The sequence below is a fragment of the Arachis hypogaea genome, chromosome 10, assembly GCF_003086295.3.
Source record: "Arachis hypogaea cultivar Tifrunner chromosome 10, arahy.Tifrunner.gnm2.J5K5, whole genome shotgun sequence".
Lineage (NCBI taxonomy): Eukaryota > Viridiplantae > Streptophyta > Magnoliopsida > Fabales > Fabaceae > Arachis > Arachis hypogaea.
Genome location: NC_092045.1, coordinates 73,143,509 through 73,149,805, shown reverse-complemented (window position 1 = coordinate 73,149,805; position 6,297 = coordinate 73,143,509). Strand labels below are relative to the sequence as shown.

The following is a 6,297-nucleotide window of genomic DNA, read 5'->3' as shown; positions in this document are numbered from 1 at the left end:
TCAAACCCTTGTAATTTGTCATTTTTATGAGCCCTAGGTTGATGTATGTATGTGATATTGGTTATATTAGTGCATTTGATGATCTTGGTGCACAATTGGGAGATTGGTGTTGCTTGAGGAACTTTAGTGAGGCTTGGGACTAAGGTTGGTGGAGACTTCTAAAGAAGAGGCTCAATTAGTTTGGCTACAAGAGGTACGGTTTAAGTTTCATTTAAGTACCGTGTGGTGTGATGAGAATTCCTAGGCTAGATGCCCCTAGGATTAAGTTTGAATTGTGTAAATGGTTGGTGCTAATATGCATAGTTGGTATGTAATGTGAAATTAATGATTGGATTGAGAATTGTGTGGTCTTGTATGTTTGGTGTATTGAAAATTTGATGTATTGGGTAATGAGTATTGATTTGTGGTTTATGCATTTAAATTGTGAAATTGGGCCAGAGGCCGTAAATTTTGGGCCGGAGGCCGGTAAGAGGTAAGGAAGGTAAGTTGATGTGTGCATTGTATGATGACACAAGTGATTGAATGGATTTTAGATAATGAATATATGAATGATTGGGTTGGTTATTGAATAATGAGGTTTGAGGAGTTGAAGTGTGGAAATTGGTAATTTTGGGTGAAATTGTATAGATGAGGTATGTTTGGTTTTGGTTGAGGTATGTTATGTGGTCATATATGTGATCATGATTATTGATGCCTTGATGGTATGATGATGCATAAGAGATATGTATGTTGTGGTATATACTTGAGAAATGATTAAGGTTGATTTGTGGGTGAAACCATGTGACAGTGAGTATAATATTGATTATGTGTAATGATGATTGATTGGAAATAGTATTGTTGGAAATTGGGATGAGGAAAGATGAATGACATGTTAATGTGTTTGTAATTTAGCCATTTGTTTGAAATGGGTAAAAATGGTTATATGGCGGTTTTGTGCATCGTGGTAAAGTGTTAATGTATGAGTTGAGGAGGCTTGATGTTGATTTTGGTATATTTTGATTGATTTCAAAAAGGGTTGAAACTAGCATGTTTTGGTTGATTTTAAAAAGGGTTGAAAATGGCTTGTTTTGAAAAGGGCACCTTGTGGTTTTGTATGAAAAACATGGTTTTTGGGCATACTTTGACGGGACATAACTTGGACTACGGATCTCTGTTTTATACCAAATCTGTTTAGAAATGAAATTGGATCCAGGATGTCCCTACCGTTCGAAGAACGGGTGAAAAAAGATTTAAAATGAGGAAGTTATGTCCGTCGGAAGATTGGGGGTTGAATCTGTGAATTCTGCAACTTTTAACTTAGAAAATTTTTAGCAGAATGACCCTCCACGCGTAGGCGCACTTGGCGCGTACGCGTCGTTCTTCAAAAAGGCACCATCCACGCGTGCGCGTGGTGTGCGCGTGCGCGTCGATGCGCTGCACCCAATGCCCAGCCATTTTCCCAAGAGTTGTGCCAGAGTTGTGCCAGTTTTGTGCTTGGGGCGCAAATGCACTCACGCGTACGCGTGGCTGACGCTTACGCGTCGTCTGGCTGTGTTTCAATCCACGCGTCCGCGTGTATGACGCATACGCGTCGATGAGCTTTGTGGGCATCCACGCGTGCGCGTGGAGTACGCGTACGCGTGGCCCTGTTTTCATCCCAAAGTTGATTTTTGAGTTCTAAAAGCCAAATATCATACTTCTAAGCCTCCGATCTCACCCCTTATGTATTAAATCATTATGATATGCTTAGTAATGAGAAAGGAACTAGGGGATGTGGTAACTTGCGAGTGAAGCAAGGGGAAAAGTTATGATCAAAGGTGATCAACGATGATTATATGAGATATGGAGGATGACAGTAGGAATACCGTGTATGCCATGAGCCGAAGGGCTATATCTATTGATAAATGGCTGGTTCTTGATTGAACCATGAGCCGGATGGCTGAGTTATTGCCGGGTCACGGCAAAGCCATTATTGATTATGGCTGAGTATAAATGCATATATAATTAATGAATGAATGTGTTGAATGGATAATAATGGAAAATGTTGAAATGTGATGTGTAACCCCGGGTAGTAGGCAATGGCGTTGTCCACTTGCTCCGGGTATGAGACGGAAAAGGATGTTTATGATAAATGAGTTAATTATGGAGTTTTGAATGAATGTAACTCTGATACCTAGGCAGTAGCAAGGGTTGTGGTTCGTCCCGCTTGCTCCGGGTTAATGCTTAAGATACCTGGGCAGTAGCAAGGATTGTGGTTCGTCCCGCTTGCTCCAGGTTAATGCTTAAGATACCTAGGCAGTAGCAAGGGTTGTGGTTCGTCCCACTTGCTCCAGGTCAGAGATTGTGACGCCTGGGTAGTAACGGCAGTAGTGGTGAATCCACTCGCTCCAGGTTGAGCTGTTAAACACCCGCCTGGGTAGTAGCCGCAGTAGTGGTTGTTTCACTGGATCTGGGCTGAGCGGGTAGTAGCAAGAGGGTTGTAGCTCAAACCTACTTGCTCCGCAAGGGGTGTTTCTGTCCAATGGTTAGCTACCAGGACATGTCGGGTTGGCTATATAACCAACAGATGATATCATCAGCCATAGGGCAGGCATACATCATTTGCATATGTTTGAATTGTTTGGGTTTGCATATTTGTTTTGGATTTCTACATCATATATGCTATGTTACCTGATTATGTGCTACTTGTTCTACTTGTACCTTATTTGCGTATTACTTGCCTGTATTGCTTGTGTTTGTACAACTGAGAGGCCCCTCATGCTGGTGTCGGTGGATGTTGGGGGCTGTTCTTGATGAGATGAATTGGTGATGTGATTGCATGATGATGATGATTTTTGAATGAGATAATTTGAGCCCCCTGGGTAGACGCAGTGATGTGATTTCACTAGCTCCAGGCGAGGGTATGATGTATTGATATAGAGTTGCTGAGGCAGAACAACTGGTGATGGTTTGCTTATGATTCTGAGTCTGATTCGTGGAAGAGTCAGCGAATTGGGAAACATGTGTAACATGAACTAGATTTAGTATTCCCTTACAACAGTTGCCTATTCATGGATTAGTGAGAATCTAGGCTAGATATTTGGTGAAGAAGTTTAGGATGCTTAGTGAGTTTTTATTGCAGTGCATTGTATTTATTTGGCACTTTTACCGTACTGGGAACCCATGGGCCCGGGGTTCTCATTCCGTATATATCTCTTGTTTTTCAGATACAGGTTCAGGTGCTCAGAAGTGAGCTGCGGTTCGTCTGAGAGACGGCGAAGATATTTATTTTCTCTACCTTGTGTTTTGCTTAGAATCTCTCCACCTTTGTTTTGAAAAGATTATATTATGTATTGAACTCTTTTGGAACTTGCCTATAGAGGCTCTTATGTTTCCTTTGAGAGAGATTAGGATATACTGTTGTCAACTACTTTCATACTGTACCCTAGCCGGCCTAAACTTCACGGGTCGCGACTAGTGGCTATTACTTATGTTATATATATCTATCCGTTATCTATCTCTTAATCTCCTTTATGCCTTGTCCGTATATCGTTTTCGGATTCACAGTTTAACTTTTCGTTGTCGAAACGAGAGTGATACGTCTTCGCGATTTTGTTTCTACTCTTTTCAGGCTTCTCGATTAATACTCCTTTCGAAATTACCTATATTTATATATTAAAAAAATCCACCCGTGATTCGTACCACCATAATATCATTGACTTATGACTCGAGCATAAGGATTTGCATATTAGGGTGTTACATTCATCTTGTTGCTCAGATTAGGTAATTTTCTTTTTATTTTCTTTTCAAAAAAAGTTTTCAAAAATCTTTCAAAAATTTTTCTTTATTGTTGTTTTCTTAAAATATAATTTTCGAAAAAAATAATAAAAATACAAAAAAAATCATAAAATCATAAAAATCAAAAATATTTTGTGTTTCTTGTTCAAGTCTTGAGTCAACTTTTAAGTTTGGTGTCAATAGCATGTTTTAAAAAAAATTATTATGCATTTTTCGAAAATTCATGCATTCATAGTGTTCTTCATGATCTTCAAGTTGTTCTTGGTAAGTCTTCTTGTTTGATCTTGATGTTTTCTTGTTTTGTATCTTTTGTTGTTTTTCATATGCATTTTTCGTTTGTTAGAGTCCATGCATTAAAGATTTCTAAGTTTGGTGTTTTGCATGTTTTCTTTGCATAAAAAAATTTTCAAAAATATGTTCTTGATGTTCATCATGATCTTCAATAGTGTTCTTGGTGTTCATCTTGACATTCATAATGTTCTTGCATGCATTCTTCGTTTTGATCCATAAAGAAAAGAGAAAAACACAAAAATGACGTTTTTATTCTTTCTCATCTTTAAAAATTCAAAAATCAAAAAAATATCTTTTCCTTATTTTTCTCCAAATTTTCGAAAATTTGAGTTGACTTAGTCAAAAAATTTTAAAATTAGTTGTTTCTTACAAGTCAAGTCAAATTTTCAATTTTAAAAATCTTATCTTTTCAAAATCTTTTTCAAAAATCATATCTTTTCAACTTTATCTTTGTTTTTCGAAAATTTTCAAAAAAAAATATTTTTCAAAATTTTTCAAAATCTTTTTCTTATCTTTTACATCATATTTTCGAAAATATAATCAATAATTAATGTTTTGATTCAAAAATTTGAAGTTTGTTACTTTCTTGTTAAGAAAGGTTCAATCTTTAAATTCTAGAATCTTATCTTTTAATCAATTTTAATTTTAAAAATTAAATCTTTTTCAAAATATCTTTTTCTTAAAAATCTTATCTTTTTATCTTATCTTTTTATTATATCTTTTTCAAAATTTTATTTTTTTCAAAAATTTGATTTCAAAATATCTTATCTAAATCTTCCGATCTTTTCAAATTTGATTTTAATATCTTTTTCAACTAACTATTTGACTTTTGTTTGTTTCTTATCTTTTTCAAAACCAACTAACTACCTATCCCTCTCTAATTTTCGAAAATACCTCTCTCTTTTCCAAAAATTCTTTTTAATTGTTTTAAATTCTAATTTTAATTATATCTTATCTTTAATTTTTCATAATCACTAACCACTTTTTCAAAATTATTTTCGAAATTCTCTATCTCTCCTTCTTCTATTTATTTATTTATTTACTAACACTTCTCTTCACCTCTCTTCATCTCAAATCACTACCTCTATCCTTAACCATTCTTCTTCACTCTTCTTCCATTCCTTCTTCTACTAACAACAAAGGATCCTCTTTATTGTGACATAGAGGATTCCTCTTTCTTTTCTTGTTCTCTTCTTCCCTATATGAGCAGGAATAAAGAAAAAGACACTCTTGTTGAAGCTGATCCAGAACCTAAAAGGACTCTGAAGAGAAAACTAAGAGAAGCTAAATTACAACAATTTAGAGGCAACCTCTCTGAAATTTTCGAACAAGAGAAGGAGATGGCAGCCGAACCCAACAACAATAATGCAAGGAGGATGCTTGGTGACTTCACTAAACCAATGTCCAAGTTTGATGGAAGAAGCATCTCCATTCCTGCCATTGGAGCAAACAATTTTGAGCTGAAACCTCAATTAGTTGCTTTAATGCAACAGAACTGCAAGTTTTATGGACTTCCATATGAAGATCCTTACCAGTTTTTAATTGAGTTCTTGCATATTTGTGAGTCTGTTAAGACAAATGGAGTAGATCCTGAAGTTTACAGGCTCATGCTTTTCCCTTTTGCTGTAAGAGACAGAGCTAGAACATGGTTGGACTCACAACCTAAAGATAGCCTGGACTCCTGGGATAAGCTGGTCACGGCCTTCTTGGATAAATTCTTTCCTCCTCAAAAGTTGAGCAAGCTTAGAGTGGATGTTCAAACCTTCAAGCAAAAAGATGGTGAATCCCTCTATGAAGCTTGGGAAAGATACAAGCAGATGACCAAAAAGTGTCCTTCTGACATGTTTTCAGAATGGACCATATTAGATATATTCTATTATGGTCTATCTGAATTTTCCAAGATGTCATTGGACCATTCTGCAGGTGGATCTATTCACCTAAAGAAAACGCCTGAAGAGGCTCAATAACTTATTGACATGGTTGCAAAATTCATGTACACTTCTGAGAGGAATTCCGTGAATAGTGGGACGCCTCAGAGGAAGGGAGTTCTTGAAATTGATACTTTGAATGCCATATTGGCTCAGAACAAAGTATTGACTCAGCAAGTCAACATGATCTCTCAACGTCTGAATGGATGGCAAAATGCATCCAACAGTACTAAAGAGGCAGCTTCTAAAGAAGCTTATGATCCTGAGAACCCTGCAATGGTAGAGGTTAATTACATGGGTGAACCTTATGAAAACACCTATA

General features: G+C 36.5%; 1 non-coding gene across 1 annotated transcript; it reads right to left on the bottom strand.

The window, feature by feature from the left end:
- Positions 1–5,786: 5,786 nt before the first annotated feature.
- Positions 5,787–5,890, bottom strand: LOC112718682 (small nucleolar RNA R71). The gene has a single exon (XR_003161011.1). It is a non-coding gene; the product is annotated as a small nucleolar RNA R71 (small nucleolar RNA).
- Between the last annotated feature and the right edge of the window lie 407 nt (positions 5,891–6,297).